The sequence below is a fragment of the Tenrec ecaudatus genome, chromosome 13, assembly GCF_050624435.1.
Source record: "Tenrec ecaudatus isolate mTenEca1 chromosome 13, mTenEca1.hap1, whole genome shotgun sequence".
Taxonomy (NCBI): domain Eukaryota; kingdom Metazoa; phylum Chordata; class Mammalia; order Afrosoricida; family Tenrecidae; genus Tenrec; species Tenrec ecaudatus.
In genome coordinates, this window is record NC_134542.1 from 9346518 (window position 1) to 9365440 (window position 18923).

The window sequence follows — 18923 nt, forward strand, 5'->3', positions numbered from 1 at the left end:
CGAAGAACATGCAACACTTCGTACAAGAACTAATAAGTGGCATGAATTACATTTTTGAAGTGGCGCACCCATGCTCACGCTTTTGTACTTTTCTGAATTGTTCCTCCACATTAACTTAAACCAACTACCCTCTAAATTCCCTCTCTGATCGCTGCGGTTCTCACTGCTGCTGAGGCAATGCTGACTGAGAGCAACCCCATCGGACACTGTAGAACCGCCCCTGGGAGCCCCCGAGGCGGGAGCTCTTCACGGGTGCAGCAAGCCTCACCTTTCTCCCAGTGTTCGATGCGAGCCCACATAGCGAGCTCCTAAAAGAGCCCCACGTACAGACACTGAGAAAGAAACCCACTGCCATGCCGTTGATTGCAACTCCTCGTGACCCTTCCAGAGAGTGCAGAACTGCCTGCCCGTGAGCAACCGTGGATGCCACCTGCTACCTCACCACCCTCCGGCGGAATGCGCAAGGCAGAACTTCTGTGTTTGTTAAGCCAAACCATTGTGGTGGGTTAGCATGATGCTAAGGGGTACTTTTGGTTTAAGGTTTGAAGATGACGTTTGGGGTGCTATCCAGCTGCGTGGCCCCAGAAAACCTGGGTTCCGTACCAATGGCCCTCTCTTCCCCTGAAGCTACAGCAAAGGAGGAGAACCGGCCATGGGAGAGGAGGCAGAATGTGTGGCTAATTGCCTCCTGCAACAACAGCATCCTTTGCCACGAGACCAGACGAGAAAGATGGTGCCCGGATACCAATAAGGACATCTTTTGGTTCTATTATTTTTTAACAGAGGTGATGACTGAACAAGGGTTTGGAAGGGGAAGAGGAGTTATCTGAATCAATAATTTGGGAGGGATTTTTTTTAATAGGAAAAAGCAAAGGAAGCAAACCCACCCCCTTGCCTTTGAGTCTGTTCTAACTCGTAGTGGCCCCCGGATGAAGAAGCACTAGTCCAGGCCATTTCCAGGGCTGCACGTTTTTACCGTCGCAGCCCACAGAGTGGCTCAGGTGTGCACCATCCCGCTTAGTGTTAGCTCCGAACGCTAAGGAATCTGGATAGAAAACAACTGAGGATGTGCAAGGAGTCACAACTTGTTCGTTCTGGCTGCAGAATTAGAGTTGCAGAGGTCTGACTTCAACAGGGGGCCTGTGGGCAGGGCTGGGGAGAAGTCAGAGGACAGGCAGTTGCTCTTACCCTGAAGGCAGTGCAGAGGGTGTGATTGAATTTGCATGAGAGGATGATCCCACAGGCTTCGGAGTGAGAAATTCCTCGGAGATGCGTGGGAACAGCCAGCCAGCTATCGCGCCAAACCAGGGAAGGAAGCGTGTGCTGGATGGAGAGGAGAGCGTTCAGAGGCGGCGTTCAGGAGCGATAACCAATTGGATGAGGTGACTGGAGACCCTGGGTGTGCAAATGGGTAACACACTTGGCTGCTAACCACACACACTACACACACACAGTGGGAAGTGTGAGTCCATCAAAAGGAACATTGGAAGAAAGGTCTGGTGGTCTTCAGAAAACGCAGCCGTTGAAACCCTATGGAGACCTTTCAGTTGTGGCCCACGCGGATTGCCGTTCCATTGGAACTGAGTCAAAGGCAACTGGTTTCGTTTGCTGAGTGGGTGCTGCAAGAGGAGATGGAGGCACGCAGGATGTGTTGGGTGACAGGACAGATGCTCATGAGGTGGGAGGAGACGGAGAACACGGAAGAGCTGGTTTTGGAGAGGCGCTGGTGTCGGTCCTGAACGTCCTGTGCTTGAGTTCAATGTGTAGGGGACTCCTATGGAGACAGATGAATTTGGAGCATGGAGCAGATGCCAGACTGGACCCTTTGAAACATGAGGCAGCATCACTGAGGATTTATCAGATTAGACTATGTACCCAAGGGCCACCTACAGCCGCACCTACTCTATTAGCAGGTCCCTAGACCGTCGGGGCCCCGGAAGGGCCTAATAACCTCCACAGTCACTCTGTGGGCCCATAAGGTGAAAAGGCCAACACAAACAACACCACTGGTTTTAAAAGTAAGTAAAAATGAGGTAAATAAGGCCTTCCCCTTATTGATTTCAAAATATTCTCCCACGCACAAGGTGTACGCGCTCTACAGCCTTAAAGCTAGAAGATGCTCAGCATCAGCCATCGAGTGGAAGATTCTGAGTGTGAAGCCTGGTTAACAGATGCACAGAAGGACCTGGAGAGAACCGTCTTCTTGTAGAAATAGATTGTTCCTCCGCCCCTCAAACTTCAAGAAATAGACTCCTTGGAGGAGGTGGGAATTATATAAGAAAGGATAGGGAGGAGGTGCCAGCAGTGCTGATACTTTTAAGTATTAGCAAGGTTTATGTAAGATGAGCTTCCACAAGCATGAACACATCGGTCTTGGAAGGAGCGCGCTGAGAATGTTTTTTAGAAGTGAAAATGGTGGGACGTCGTTTTCCGTACTTTGGGCATATCATTTGGAGGGGCTCATCCCTGGAGAGAAAACGTCGTGGTTGGCAAAGTGGTGATGTAGGTAAAGAGCGGGCTGGATTGACTCAGCAGTTGCAGCAATGGGCCATCATCGTCAATGGGATGACTGTGAGCTTGGGCAGCGCTTTGAGCTACTGACTAGAGCACCAGGATGAGCGAGTGGCAACTTGAGAGCAGTGAACAGCAACAGCAGAAGGCAGTGATGAGCTATTTTTCTTAAACGGGTATAGTCACAAAATGGGCAAACGAACACAAGGACTGCTTGTCTGGATTAAACTCATCTTGTCTCTCCTAGTGACCCAAGAGTCAATGATTTGGCTCTTTTAAAGTAGAACTAAACAACCATTGCCACCAGGTTGATTCCGCTCATAGCAACCCTATAAGGTAGACCTGCCCCACGTGTTCCTGAGAGCGTCCCTCTTTTCTGTCACTCTTTCTCCCTCAGAGAGGTTGGTGCTGCCTTTTCGGTTAGCAGCCCAACACATAACCCCTATGCCATCAGGGCTCCAAGGCGAGGGTACCAGCTTTTAAAATCCTGCTTGCCTCCAATATTTACTGTGACTGTCTTTTTATATAAAGACGGGCAGGGAAAACAAAGATCTTAAATGGAAACAATAGCACGCTGTTGGTTACGAAGCCCTACAGAAAGAAACTAATGTACTGCTATCTCCTTGGAATACTTTTTTGGGGGTCAGTATGGTAGCATTTACTGAACTTATTATTTTTTTCTTCTTTTTAATTTTTTTTTTAAGTTTCGTTAAAGTTTACAGAGAAAATCACCCCTTTCCTGTTCAATACAGATTTTTGGTCAGACGCCATTTTGTTTGATGCCCTTGGGTGCAGCCCCCGTGTGTGCCCCCCCCCCCCCTTTCTCTCACATGCTCCTCTGCATCTCTGGTTTCTGCTCCGCTTTCTTTCCTGCCACTTCCTGCCTCCTGAACTTTGTCCTTGGACAAAGGCTGCCAGTTGGTCAGAAATGGTCGACCGTTTGAAGGCGTGAGTAGCTCCCTAGTGTGTTTGCTGACTGTCTAGGACTACCTGTGTTTGCCTGGAGCCATGTGGGGGAGAAATTTTACCTGCAGATACACAGGAACCTGCCAAGAAACAGAGGACATTCAAGGACAGGATAAGCAATACAGAACAAAACATGATTGTCAAGGTCACCTCAAAAGCAAACAAACAAGCAAGAAAGGGAGCTGATGACATTTCTCAGACTGGGTACAAGGGAGGCCTGGGGGGCCTCTGGGATTTCTCACTGCAGTCAGACAGTATTAGGTATTGGTAGTTGTGGATGGAAAGCTCCTGAAATCATGCTGGCCCTGAAACCCCCAAAGGCCATGGAGACAGTTCCAAGTCTGTTAGTTATTACTGGATCAGACAGCCTCATTTCTGTCTCTTGGAGGAACTGGGAGGGTTGAACCCCTGGCCTTAAAGTGAGCAACCCACAGGGCCACTAGGCTTCCTCGTTGCCAGCTACACTGAGGGCCCTTACCACTTAAAACGCAGAAGTTTTACCCTGAAGTGGCGCAACCAGTTGATCCACCCCAAGTCAGAGGAAGAAAGGCATATTTTTATTTCGAAGGAGTATCAGCCAAACAGACTGGCTCTCTGGCGTCTCGCTTGAAATCAGCATAGAGCCAGAAGATAGACCGTTGGCTTTGGAATCGACACTTTGGGGACTCGTGGGTAGAACTTTTCCATTATTCAAGTCACGGAGTAACCTCTGGAAACAACTCCTGGCCATGAGCAAGGAAACAGAACCATCAGGTGCGTTAAGCCTTAGGCCAGCCTCAAGATGTCTTTGTTGACTGACTAGGGAGCACGGCCAGGTAAGTAAGCGAAGACCTTGCACATTATCCGGCCCTTCTAGGTGACATCTCCATTCAACCTGTCTGCTTTTGAGCCATGTGGCGAGTTATGAAAATTCCAGAAAGTGCATCAGTAAAGTGCCTTACACTAACGGCATTTGGTAAGGATGTTTTTTTAACGGTTGTTGTTGGGTGCCATTGAGTTGGTTCCTCCCCATAGCTACCCGATTCACAACAGAAGAAACACTTCTCAGTCCTGGGCCACCCTCATAATTGTCCCCATGCCTGTCACATTGTTGCATCCACGATGTCAATGCATCTCCCCAAGGTCCTTCCTCTTTTTGGCTATCCCTCTGTTTACCAAACATGATGTCCTTCTCTAGGGACTGATCTTTTTTAAAAAAAATCATTTTATTGGGGGCTTATACAACTCTTATCACCATCCATCCATCCATCCATCCATCCATCCATCCATCCATCTAGTCAAGCACATTTGTACATTTGTTGCCCTCATCATTCTCAAAACATTTGCTCTCTACTTAAGCCCTTGGCATCAGCTCCTCATTTTTCCCCTCCCTCCCCAATCCCCTTCCCTTATGAACCCTTGACAATTTATAAATTATTATTTTGTCATATCTTACACTGTCCACCATCTCCTTTCACCTATTCGGACTGCCCTTTCCTGACAAGGTGTCACCATCCATGCCTTGGGGGAGCACTATGGCCATTCTTCTTCCAGGGCAGATCGGCGTGTCCTTTTAGCCAGCCGTCCGTGGCACTTTCAATAGGGGGTGCTTCTCCAGCACCGCAATTCAAATGCTTCCATTCCTCTTGGGCCTTCCTTATTTATTGTCCTCCTTTGCATTCATATGAGGCAGTGGAAAATACCGAGGCTTAAGGCAGGCTCACCTTAATCCTCAAAGTAACATCCTTGCTTTTCAAGACGCTGAAGAGGTCTTGTGCACCAGAGTCACCCACTGCAACACGTCTTTTGATCTCTTGACTGCAGCTTCCATGAGCACTGATTGTGGATCGAAGCAAAATTTAATTCTTCGCAATTTCAACCTTTTCTCCATTGGTCATGGATGTTACCTGTTGGTCCAGTTATGAACATTTGGGTGGTCTTTACATTGAGTTGTAATTCAGACTGAAGGCTGCAATCCTTGATCTTTTCCCGCACATGCGTGCTTCAAGTCCTCCTCACTTTCCATAAGTAAGGTTGAGTCACCTGCAAACCCACCGACTTTGCAGGTTGTTAATGAGCCTCCTCCTCCGATGATGCCACAGTCTTCTCCAGGTATGCCAGCTTCTCTGATGGTTTGCTCAGCATGCAGAGTAAATAAGTGTGGGGAGAGGATACAACCCTGACGCATATTTCTCCTGACTTTATATCATGCAGCATTCTCTTGCTCCACTCGCACAATTGTCTCTTAATGCCCTGCTTCGAGAGGACATTAAGACCATCGTTCCTGAAGGAAACAAAAGATCATTATTAAAAAAACAGGAAAGAAAGAAAAGATCCAAGGAGATGTCAGAAGAGACTCTGGAAGTTGTTCCTCGTCATAGAAGAGCTAAAGCAAATAGTAGAAAAGTGAAGTCCAAGAGCAGAAGAGAAATTTTCAAAGGGCAGCTCAAGAAGTCCGCATCAACTATTACTGTGAAAGACACAAAGACCTGGAATCAGAAAACCAAAGGGAAGAACATGTCCAGTATGCCTTAAATGGAAAGAAAGTAACAAAAATCCAAGCCTCTGGGACCCGGAGAGGAAAGCTCCGTGTTGTCCCCTTCAGCTGTCAGGACAAGGCCAGCCCACTGAGCATTCTGTATCCTTCTGAAACATGTGAAAAGAAGCCAGGAAGACAAACACACGAGGTTGTCGTGAGTCACAGTCGGCTGGGTAGCAGCTGGTTTATGCAAATGGTTACACGCTCAAGATGTTTTCCTTCACAACCAGGCCGTCAAATGCATTTGTAATAAAATTTATTGAGGAAAGATAAATTGGAAATTATCAACCCTTTGGGGGCAGGGCTGATGTTTGGAGTTTCCTATATATGGGCCACCCCAGCCAGCGCCCGATGTCCGGGACCGGAAGTCCTGCACAAACATCTGGGAGAAATACATCTGTATTGGGATGAGAAAGGCATGAGCTGGTCCTACAGAGAGATGCCAGAAGCACTCCCTGTGAGCGGAAGTGAAGATGTTGCTGAGAAGTCACAGTGGCCGGGATGAAAAACAAACAGTACACGTGAGGCTATTCCTCAGAGGTCATATCTTCTGTCTAAGTCTATCCATCTCTGAAGTCCGTATTTTCAATCTCCCCAACACTTTCCTAAGGAGGCCTGGTGGCATAGTAGTTGGACAAGGGGCTGCTATCCACAGGGTGTGCTGTTCAAAACCACTAGCTGTTCTGCGAGAGAAAGACTAGGCTTTCTACTCTTACACAGAGGGACAGTCTCACAGGGAATCCAGGACAGATGACCCCTTCAGGACCAGTGCTGAGAGTGGCCATACTGGGAAAGTGGAGGGAAGACGGGGTAGAAAGGAGGAACTGATCACAAGGATCTACATATAACCCCCTTCCTGGGGGACAGACAACAAAAAAGCGGGTGAAGGGAGACATTGGACAGTGTAAGACATGACAAAATAATAATTTATAAATTATCAAGGATTTAGGAGGGAGGGGCGCGGGGAAGGAGGGGGAAATGAGGAACTAATACCAAGAGTTTAAGCAGAAAGCAAATGTTTTGAGAATGATGAGGGCAATACATGTACACATGTGCTTGACACAATAGATGGATGGAAGGATTGTGATAAGAGTTGTATGAGCCCCCAATAAAATGATTTTAAAAAAGAGTGACAGTCTCAGGGACCCACAGGGCAGAGCTCCTCTGTCCTGTCAGGTGGCTATGAGTCAGAAAAACACTCAATGAAAGTAAATTTGTTTTCTTTTGGGGGGGGGGTGGTGACCCTCCCCTGGAGAATTCTGCGCTCTTCAATGTATGGCATGTCGAAAAAGCAGGTTTGACATCCTGCTTCTTTTAAGTGCTCTTGGGAACAAAGAGGTGTCTGAGGGGGCAGATCAGGGCTGTGGGGAAGGTTTGCTGATGAAATCCCCATGGGACGGTCCTTTGCAATCCTTGAAGATGGAGCAGGTGTGTTGTCCTGGGCGAAAAAAATCCTTGGTGCAATTTTCCTCACTAATATGCTTTTCAATCTTCCTCAATTTTCTTCCTAATAAGCCCCCGTGATCATCCTGCATCCTTTGAGAAAATCTATCATACTTACCCTTTGGCCATCTCAGTTGCCATACCCTCCTGAAATGACCTTTCTCCCTTGAATTTAACCTGACTCGCAGGTCACCTCAGAAGTCAAGGTTTCCATTGGACTTTTTTTTTTTCCCTTGAAGTGCTCTAATGAGAGAAAGGTTCGTTCCTCAGGGAGGTTGTCTGCAGTCCACAGATTGTACAGACGTGTTCAAACACATTGTGGCTGGAATCAGTCTCCTGCATGCATGAACTGAAATGCCAGCTGCAATATTTTTTGATTCACTTTTGTATGTGTTATTTTGAAAATTCTGTAGAAGGGTATGATCTAAAATCTGAAAGTCAGTTTGTGTTTACTCATTTATTTTCAGCAAGAGAGCTAAATTTTGGAGTAAATATCTCACCAGTAAAATCATTCAGTAAAAAAAAAATACTATATGCATATGGCAGTCAAGGAAGAGAGAGGGGAAAAAAGACCACAAGGATAATGGGGTAACAGGGTACTAATACACCTATGGGGAGGGAAGGGGATCGTTTATGTCTCCATAGGAAAGGGACAGATGGATCAGACCCGATCCCAGAGGGCCAAGTGTTGAGGGCAACATACTGGCATGGAGCAGTGAACTAACAGAGAGGATGATGGGACTGGGCCCAAGCCAAGCTATGTTAACCCCCACCCCAGAAGAATGTAATACAGAGGGCAGCACTGAAAATATGGCTCAGGGAGAGTGGCTGGTCTGTCCAGACCACATGGGTGTGAACAGAGAGACAGACAGACAGAACCTCCTCATGGCCCACCAAGCCCCAGGGATGACATCCCTGGTCAGAGCTACCAATGCATAGAGAGGATCATAGGGCCAGGCCCACCACGAGACATGTGTCTCCTCACTGACCCATAGTACCACAGGGGACAGCACTGGAGACACTGTGTGGGAATTGTGCCTGGTCTGCCCCATGCACAGTGGGGTGAAACACAAAGGGAGTGCAACAGGGCAGCAAGAGGAGCAAAGTAACAAAGTTCCCAAGGAATCCTGAAAATGGACTTCTGAGTTGGGGGACAGGGGGTGGCACCTCACCAGACCCAATTGGAAAACACTCATAGGGGTCAGCAGACAGACCTGGAGCTATCTTATTGGTTTGGTTTGTTTTCCTTTCTCCCTATGTCTATATAAGATCGACAGGCCAAATAATCCAAAGGTGAAACAATGGACTGGCAGTCCAGGAGGGACACGGGAGATGAAGGGGCAGGGAGCCAACAAACTCAGGGATAAGGGAACAAGGAGATCTAAATCTGATGAAAAGGAGGAGGTGTAATGCCTGCTGGGGTTTGATCAAGTGCAATGTATCGAAGAGGAATTAGAGCTGAATGGAGGGTGAGCATGATAGTGGGACAAGAGGAAGGTGGAAAAAAATAGAGGAAAGAAGTAGGAGGCAAAAGCTATTTATAGAGGTATCACTATAGGCATGTATATATGTAAATATATTAGTTTATAATGAAAGGGATAGAGGCCAATGTACATATATTTATGTTAAGTATTAAGATAGCAGACAGACTTTGGAACTCTATTCAAGACCTCAATAAACACAAGAATACTTTGTTCTAATAACCTGGCGCTCTGTGATATTCACCTACCAGATATTATTGCTGAAGACAAAATGAGTGCATAAGCAAATGTGAAAAAGTGGATGGTGCCCAGCTATCAAAAAGATATAGTGTCTGGGGTCTTAAAGGCTTGAAGTTAAATAAGCAGTTATCTAGCAGGGAACAAATAAGCCCACATGGAAGAAGCATACCAGTCTGTGTGATCATGAGGTGCCGACGGGATCAGGTTTCAGGTATCAAAAGATCCAAAGCAAAGAATTATATCAATGTGAATGATAGGGGTTGGAGTGGAGACCAAAAACCCATCTGTAGACAATTGGACATCCCCCCATAGAAGGGTTACAAGGAAGAGACGATTCAACCAGGGTGCAGTTTAGCACTGATGAAACACACATCATTTCTATAGTTCCTGAATGCTTCCTCCCCACTGCCACACCATGACCCAGTTCTACCTTACAAATCCAGCTACACTGGAGTGTACACATTGGTACAGACAGGAACTATCAACATGGAATTCAGGACAGATAAACCCCACAGGAACAGTAATAGGAGTAATGCGATCCTGAGGGTAGGGGGATGGTGAGGCTGGGGCAGGGGGAGAAAGGGAGAGCCCATCACATGTTTGGGTGTATAGCCCATCCCCAGGGGAATGAGTAGCAGAAATGTCAGTGAAGGGAAACAATGACAGTCTAAGATACAAAATAACAATAATATATAATTGATCAAGTATTCATGAGGGGGGACGAGGAGGGAGTGGGAAAAGAGGATACCAAGGGCTCAAGTAGAAAGAAAATGTTTTGGAAGTGTTGATAGTAACATATATGTTCAAGTGTGCTTAATACAATTGAATGATGGACTCTTATAAGATTTGTAAGAGCGCCCCCCAACTGATTATTAAAAAAAATAAAAAAGAAATATACTGAGATAAGTTTATTCAAAACCCAAAAGGTAAACCATATGCTTTTTTCAATTGTATTATTACTACTCCGAGCTTAAGGCTATTAACAGACCACCTGCAATCGCCAGCACTTTCCATTCCTGCACACCTTGGAGGTTGGAGTTGAGGATGCATCTGCAGCGGCAGTCCTCGGCTTGGCCAGCACCTGCCTTTGCTCTGCTGGCTCCAGCTGGAACGACCTGCTAGCAGCAGGCTCAGGCCTCCCTGGGCACATCCCCTGGGAGTTTTGCCCATGCTTTCTTGGTGGCATCTTTATTGACATAGGAGGGTAGGGATCAGAGGAAGAGTTTGGCAGGTTATAGATAGTCTCTAAGCTGTGTCATGATGCTCACTGGGCTCCTGGCTCCCACCTGTCCCCCACTGGGAAGGCCAGTCTGCTTTCTGGTTGCTTCTCCTAAACCCCTGGGCCTTGGGTCCCATTCTACTTCTGCTCTGAGCTCTGGAAGCCTTGAACTGGCCCTCAGACCATCTTTGTGTAGCATCTCCCATGGGTACCCCCAGCTTACAGGGCTGCTCACTCTAACGTGATGGACCCCTATACCTGGTTCTCCCAACACCCACCCTGACCACCCCATTCCTTCAAAGAGATGTCAGCTGGGCATCAGATCAGCTACTCTGGGCTTGCTGCCCCATCTCATCCTGTAGTGGTTCCTGAGTCCCTTCCCAGCAAGCCATGGGGCATCACTTCTGGGCAGCTTTGGATCACCATCTAAAATACAATTGTATTTATTTTAATTTTTTAGGATTTGATCATGTTTTTTGATGACCCAGGCAGAGAATATTCATTCCCATGGGCTAGCAGCTATAGAAATATAATTATGGCTGGAACCAGAGTCTGGTCCAAATAAATAGAAGTTAAACCATTTTTACTTTTCTCTATTTAGTAGGAGGGCTGTGGGATAGAAATGCAAATTCAACTACTGATAGTTAGATAGAAACAGGTTTCTACCTTCACCAGGAAGAAATAAAGGTTTCCTGTTAAGAAAGAATATTCTAGAATGTATATTCTTTCACCAAACATCTGCCTCAAACTTGAGCTATTGACAGAGTATTGGTAGTATTGACAGAGAAAGCCTAGCTATCGTACAGACACAGAGAAGTGCATTAACGTCTATTAAAGTCTACCCCGAGTCTATCGGCTTGTCTTACTGTCATGGCTTTTATGGTGTTTTCATGCAGACAGCCTCATCTTGTGGGTTTCAATGGCCATGGCTGTGGTTTTCAGTCCAATGCTTCATCTACAGCACCACTGTTGTTAGACACCATTGAGTCAGTCCCGGCCCATAGTGACCGTGTGCACAGCAGAAGGAGACACTGCCCAGTGCTGCGGCCTCTTCACGATCATTCCCATGCTGGAGTCCATTGTTGCAGCCACTGTGTCAGCCCTTCTTGTCCAGGATCATCTTCTTTTTCACTGCCCCTCTCCTTTACCAAGCAGGATGTCCTTCTCCAGGGACTGGTCTCTCCTGACCACATGTCCAGAGTATGTGAGAGGAAGTCCTGCCCTCCTTGCCTATAAGGAGCACTCTGGCCGCACCGCTGGGAATCTTTAAACAACACTTGCTCTCTCACTCCCTGCCACCGAGTCAGTGCTGATTCCCAGCGACCCCTGGGTTTCCAAGACTAACTGTTCACGGGAGTAGAAAGCCCAGTCTTTCTCTGGCGGGGCTGCTGTGAGTCATGCAGATCACAGGTCAACACATAACCGCTACGCCCACCAGGGTTCCGCATAAATGGGATTTAGCATTAATTATATAAATTGATTTGGTTAGAGGGACTATAAAGCTAAATTCTGTTTATATAAAGGTAAGCATGTTCTGCACACCGTATCAGAAAAAAACAATGTGCTAAAGAAGAACATGTGTGGGTTAGTGAGATAGACGAAGACATCAGTACATAGGGGAGGGGAGGCTAAAGAATGTATGTTTTGTAAGATCACAGGGCTCCTGTGAGCCAAAAGACCCATTTAAGTCAGACCAAGTGGGCTGAGAGTCCAGTTACATGAACAGCATGTGCGAGAGTCCTGCTGTGCCGGTGATGGAGTTGCCTCCGCAGACAGATGCTGTGTAGTGAGCAGAGCCACCTGCAAATGAATTACACAGGAGCAAGAGGCCACACAAACAGCTTCCAAGTTTCTTTCCCCTTGACACATATTTGGGATAAAGTTTGCAAGGGGTTTGAGAAGAGACTGCTGGAAAGAGTTTAGGTTGAGAATAAAAGAGCTTATTTCTTTCTACTCAAGAGCATTCTGGGTATGGCACCTGATGGTTATGTGTCTTGCTACCAAACCAAATCAAACCTAACTAAACCAAACCAAACCAAACCACCAAACCAACCAACTAAATCAAGCCAAACAAAGAGACCAAACCAATCCAGCAAACAAACCAAACAGCCAAACCAAACCAAACCAAATTAAATCAACCTAAAGTCAATGCCATCAAGTCAATTTTGATTTTTGGCAACCATAAAGGACAGGGTAGAACTGCCTCTGTGGGTTTGCAAGACTGCAACGTTTCAAAGGAGAAGAAAGTCTCATCTTTCCCTCTTGAGGTGGCTGGTGGTTTTGAATTGCTAACTTCCCAGTTAACAACCCAAACCAGAACTACAACACCCCCAGGGCTCCTCATGTCTTGCCACAGGACAGCACCAATCAGTCAACTGTTGGTGATGGTGGGCTGACTCCACTGGTGTGTCTGGCACTTGCGATGCCCAGCAGGGGACCCAAGGGATTTAAAAAGATCCTGAGCATTAGGCCCATGCTACCATGTTATCTTAGGGAGGAAGAGCGCTAAGGAGGGATTTGTGACCTTCCTTGTGATTGAGGTCCATGCATTGGCATGGCTACACAGGAAACCTTGGAATGAGATCATACTTCAAAAGGACTCATGTGAGAGTGGAAGGAGCAACCACAGCATGCAAGAATCCTGCCAAGGAATGAAAGCTGGGAGTTAACTGAGATCTGAGTCCATTATTATGGGCAGAAGGGTGTCTATCTGGTGATCAGAGGCAGAAGATGGACAGAGTCCAATTGTCAGAGTGAGATGCCAGCTGATAGCAAAGACAGGAGGACACTCAGCGCTCTGTTCTCCAACAAGAAGGCAGCCTGTACAACGCATTTGCTTGGGATGTTCCTCATAGGCAGAAAAGCTCAATGGGTGTATGGAAATATTAAGAGAACTGAGGAAGTGCAGATGCTTTTAGCCTTCAGAGCAAAATAGTGGACAAGTCTGCGAATGAGAGCTCAGGCCCATGTCAGGAACCTGTGGACCATCTGTCCGTGGAGATGGAACGAAGGGCCAAGAGATGAGCTGTGGACAAATGTGCTTCTAGCTTTGCAAAGGGGGAGTTCTGCAAGCTACACATGCACGAAATCTGACTTCATCCGGGGGAATGTGTCTAAAATAGAATACTAACCAGATGGTCCGTGAGCATGAAGAAGAGGAAGCAGTGACTCATCAGGAAAACCCATGCCAAACGCACAATCATCCTCTTTTTGGACCATTCTTCTAGGGCGGTGGAGAAGGATCGAAAGAAATTCAAAGGAGCATTTGCCCAAGAGTCTTAGGATTTCCAGGCTGACCCAGTAATAGAATCTTAAGTTGGTGTTGGGCCCATCAGGTGAAATGGCGGCTAATTTCTAATGGGTGTTCATTACTAGGTTGATGTCAGCTGGAGGGCATGCTGTGGCGAAACCATCCGTGGGCACGATTCTTGGCTGATTTCAACATGTCACCAATTGCTTGGACGTTGAAGGGCCACATCAGATCTGCAGAGGATATAAAGCTGAGTGACAAAAAAGAGCCAGAGTGACAGATGCAAGAACTGAGATTCAGAATTGTCCTGACAGCTGGAACATGAGTCAGAGACCAACAAGATCTATGCTTATGGGGACAAAAGTAGCATCCGATACTTAGAACTTCGCTGTGAAGACAGAGGGCTCATGACCTGACCAATTTCCTCCTGCCAGCCTCTCCCTCTGGCAGCGAAACCCACGTGACTCTGCTATTTTGCTCCACTGGCATTCTCCTTGTAGTCCTGGCTTTGGGTAGAAATATAAGAAGTCTCTTGGCAGCAATTTTAGCCATGTTGTTGGGTGAATACCAAAGTTATTACCAGGATCCTTGCTGATGCCCCATGTTCACAGTTACCAGGCTCCTCTCTGTTATTCAAGATTCCCTGGAGTGACTCTCTTGGGCCTTTGAATCTGTTCTCCACCAATACTTGTCTATGTGAGATCGGCAGGATAGGCGACAGCATGACACTCGGCTAACCCTCTGCACTGGCCCTACTTCAGATACGATCGGGAGAGTTCTGGGTGCTTTGGCCACAGTCAGCAACTGACCCAGCTTCAGTAACTAGCCTGGATCTTGAGTTTTCTTTGAGTCTGTGTTTGTAGGATGCCACCCCAACATGTCACGCGAGATTTGCCCTGCACATACCTAAGCCTCTCATGGATTAGATGGAAAGATAGAGCCAAGATACGCAAGTCATCAGGTTGAAATTGTAGCCAGAGTTGTGGTTGAAGTAGGAGGGGCCTTCAAAGGAAACGTAGCAAAGGACCGTCAGAACGTTAGGAGGTAAGAGAGAAGGAGGCAAGAGAGTATCATAAATAAAACAAACAAGACAAAGCCCACTTCCAATTCTGACTCATAGCAACTCTGTAGGATAGCGTAGACCTGGCCCATAAGGTTTCCAAGGTTGTGAATCTTTATGGAAGCAGACTGACACGTCTCTCTTTCACAGAGAAGCCCGGGGTTCGAATCTCTGACCTTTTCATTAGCCGTTGAGCATCTAATGATGGCACCACCAGGATTCTCAGTTAAATCATGTTGTTGTTGTTGTTGTTAGGGCAGTCAAGTCTGTTCTGACTCATAGGAATCCTATGTCCAACAGAACAAAATATTTCCCTGGTCCTCCGCCACGACACCAAGCATTAATACTTAAGCTCAGTGCTGCAGATACTGTGGCAATCCATCTCCTTAAGGTATTTCCTCTCTTTTGCCGACCTTCTCTGCTTTACCCAGAATGGTGTCCATAGCATCATAGAAGTCAAAAATGAAGCCAATTTTCAGAAAAAGGTATTGACCATTAGCAGCTGAGTGCTACCAAGATGTTCAACAAACTTCAATGAACAAACAAAAACTGAATTTTAAAAATATTTTTCTTTTTAATTTGTTTAATTATTTAATCATTTTATTAGGGGCTCATACAACTCTTTTTACAATCCGTACATACACCATTTGTGTCCAGCACATTTGTACATATGTTGCCATCATCATTCTCAAAACACCTGCTTTCTACTTGAGCCCTTGGTATCAGCTCCTCATTTTCCCCTCCCTTCCCACTCCCCCTTCCCTTTTCCCTCCCCCCCTTGATAATTTATAAATAATTGTTATTTTTATCATATCTTACACTATCTGATGTCTTCCTCACACAGTTCTCCGCTGTCCGTCTTCCAAGGAGGAGGTTACATGTAGACCTTGTCATCTCTTTCCCCCTTTTCCCTCCCCCTCCCTCCACCTTCCTGATATGGTCACTCTTACCACTGTTCCTGAGGAGCTCATCTGTCCTGGATTCCCCGCATTTTGAGTTCCCATCCATGCCAGTGTGCATCTCCCGGTCCAGCTGGTTATGTAAGGTAGAATTGGGATCATGATGGGGGGGGGGGAAGCATTCAAGAACTAGAGGAAAATTGTATGCCTCATCATTGCTACACTACACTCTGACTAATTGGACTTCGCAGGCTTGAGGTCGTTGGTGGATTTGACAAATCCAGTTTGGGGCAGAGATACAGAAAACCCGGCTGCCAAGGGATGAGAAGGAAGAAATTTGAAAAAATGGAATTTGTTAGCAGTTAAGTCATCCTCTACGACTGAGTATAATTCCCCCACAGGGTTTCCAAGGCTGCCATCTTTCTGGAAACAGACTGGCTCATCTTTCTCCCATGGTGCACCTAGTGGGGTCCATTCAACAGCCTTTCTGTTAGCAGCCCACTGACCACCAGGGCTTCTTGAGCTCAAAAAAGGGACCATCAATTGAGTGGCTTTTGGATAGGAGCTCTGGTGGTGTAGTGGTTACAGACTGGGCTGCTAATCACAAGATCGGCAGTTCGATACCACCAACCCCTTCACAGGAGAAAGGTGAAAGTTTCTATTCCTGTAAGGAGTTACAATCTTGGAATCCCACAGGTGCAGGTTCCCCCTGTCCTACAGGGTCACTATGAGTCAGCATCGACTCGATGGCAATGATGTTGGTTTGGGTTCATGGAGAAATGGAGGCAGAGAAGATAACTGTCAGATACCATTTTATGACTGCTTTCTGGAACGTTGTCCTCATCCTGAAGGAGCACCGATGCTGAAGGCCCAGACAGGAAAAGAGTGGAGCAATCGTCCTTTTGCTGAAGGCTGGCTGGTAACATCACCCTCCCAGCATTCTCTGCAACCTCGTTTGCACTTTCTTCTGCTTGCCTGCCAGCTCTTCCTTTGTCTCCTTTCTCTCAGGCCCCAAACAGGCTTCGGGATGAGGTGAGGTGGGACAGAGAGAAGACACCATCTCACGTACACCAGTACCCCCACTTTTACTCCGCCACAGGTCTCACCTCCAGAGCTCAAGTTTGACAATGGGCAGGCAAGGTCTTGTTCAGTGTGTCTCTAGGGAAGCCGGGCCGTTTTGTTAGTGGGTAAGGTGGCCATGTGGACTTTTGAGCCCCGATGGTCCTTTAACTCACTGCCTTTAGACTCCATGTCTTCGGCAGCTATTTATTGAGTCCTTGTTGTCCTTGAACACCTCCGTGGAGAAAGCAGGGCGCAGCAGCCCACCAGGCCACACAGCAGGCAGTGAGCTACATGGTGTGTCCCATCAATCTGTCACCACGTGAGCAGTAGGAGAAGACACAAGGACCTTTTGTGTCATTGACCTTTTGGCCAATGCAACCACAGCCCAAGGGCATAGCCATCCAAGACTCCGTATGTTGACTGGTACAGGCCCATTGGCTCAGCCTAGAAAAGACAGTATACATCTCATTTCCATTCCCATTATTACCTTGGACCCCTAGTTCACCCTTTACTCGGTCCAGGATGCTCCTCACCCAACCAGCGTGGCTCAGCAAGCTCTAGACGATGTCCCGGAGGAACTAAAATTCACAAACCATTTGGGGTCGCAGCGGGGACTCTGATGGCACCGATGAGTAATCTGCCATTTCTCTTTTTGGTGAAGGAGGCTGAGAAGCCAGTTCCCCTTCTGCAATTCACTTCCCCAATTAGCCTCCGACTTCTGCTGCCCTGGGGAGCCTGAGCGGGCAGATGTTGCCAACCACGCACACTACGAAACTGTAAATATTTTATACTTGATGGATTTTTCTCTCTTTCCTCCTTCCTTCCTGCCGTTCTTCTTGAAACAAAGAGTTGGGCAGAATCCATCTCTGCCTGGGCTTGGTACCAGAAACAAGTAGCATGTGAGAAAAATAATTTCCACCAATCTGTGGTTGCCAAGTCATCCCCTAATGCGTGTATGTTTGCATCTCCTCGTCCTCAGAAAATCGATCACAGATCAGCTTAAGTTTCTGGTGCCATCATTGCATTTTCCAGTGAGAGGTTTCCCAAGCATCACTGTGGGCAAAGGCACATTTAGTTGAAGGAACAAGGGGCGCCCTCAGTTGTGCTCTGGTGCTGTAATGAAGACGGAGAAGCGACACCCATTGGAGCAACGCCCCTCTTGCCCTTTCCAAAGTTTAAGACCAGATGAGAAAAAGAGATGACAGTATTTGTCCCTTTGCACTGCCAGCCTCCCGAAATTCCCAGGGGATTTGTTAGTGCCATGGCAATTTCAGCAGTGGAACACGGAGCCCAGGCTTTATCGAGCTGACCAAAGGCGTGTTATAAGCTTCACCGCAGCCCAATGGAATTAACCGGAAAAAGTAAATCACCGTGCGACTAAAAAGTCTAGCGAAGGAGTCAAGCCTAATACTGCTGTGTGCTGGCTGTGTGTGTGGATCGGATGAGCTGTGTGTACAGATGTGCAAAGGCAAACAGCAGCTAGATGCACCGACATTTGGCTTAAGCTGGTGAATACTGGCAGATCAGGGGGTTGACTTTACGACACCACTGCCCATCTACCCTTGGTCTGCCTTCCGGAAGCTGGAACCACTCACCAGAGGCGAGGAGTAATCCAGCTAGCTGGCGTGTGAACGCCCATTGTCACAGTGGTCTCTCTGGAACTCGTGTTCTCATCATGTTCCTGCGCTTTGTCCTCCTTGGTGGCTTGCATGTTGCCCTGTAGCTGGACACGATGCTAAGTGTGTTTCAAACACCATCAGGTCGCTCGTGGTAGACGGATCACATGGGGTCACACTGCAGCAGACTAGGGAGGGCCTGGAGATCCATTTCTGAGAGTTCACTGGTGGAACTCGATAAGGCACGACAGACATTGTCCATGTCACTCCAAGGAGTCCTTGTTCTATTGTTCGATCCCTTTCACAGGGACCCAGTGTACAACTGACCTCTGTCATCTTCATCATGTTGTTTGACCCATTGTAGTTAAGACTGCGTTATTCTATCTCATGGTTCGTATGCCTCTTTTTTGGATGACTCTTTGCCAGATATCATGTCCTTCTCCAGAAACTGGCTCTTCCTTATAATATGCTCAAAGAACACCAGGCAAAGTCATCCTATCCACTATTCTAAGGAGCACTCTGGCTGTACATCTTCCAAGACAGATTGGTTTCTTCTTCTGGCTGCCGTGGTACTTCCAAAATTCATTGGCGGCACTACGATGCGAAGGCATCCATTCTCCTATGCTCTTTTATGTTCATGGTCCAGCTTTTGTATGTA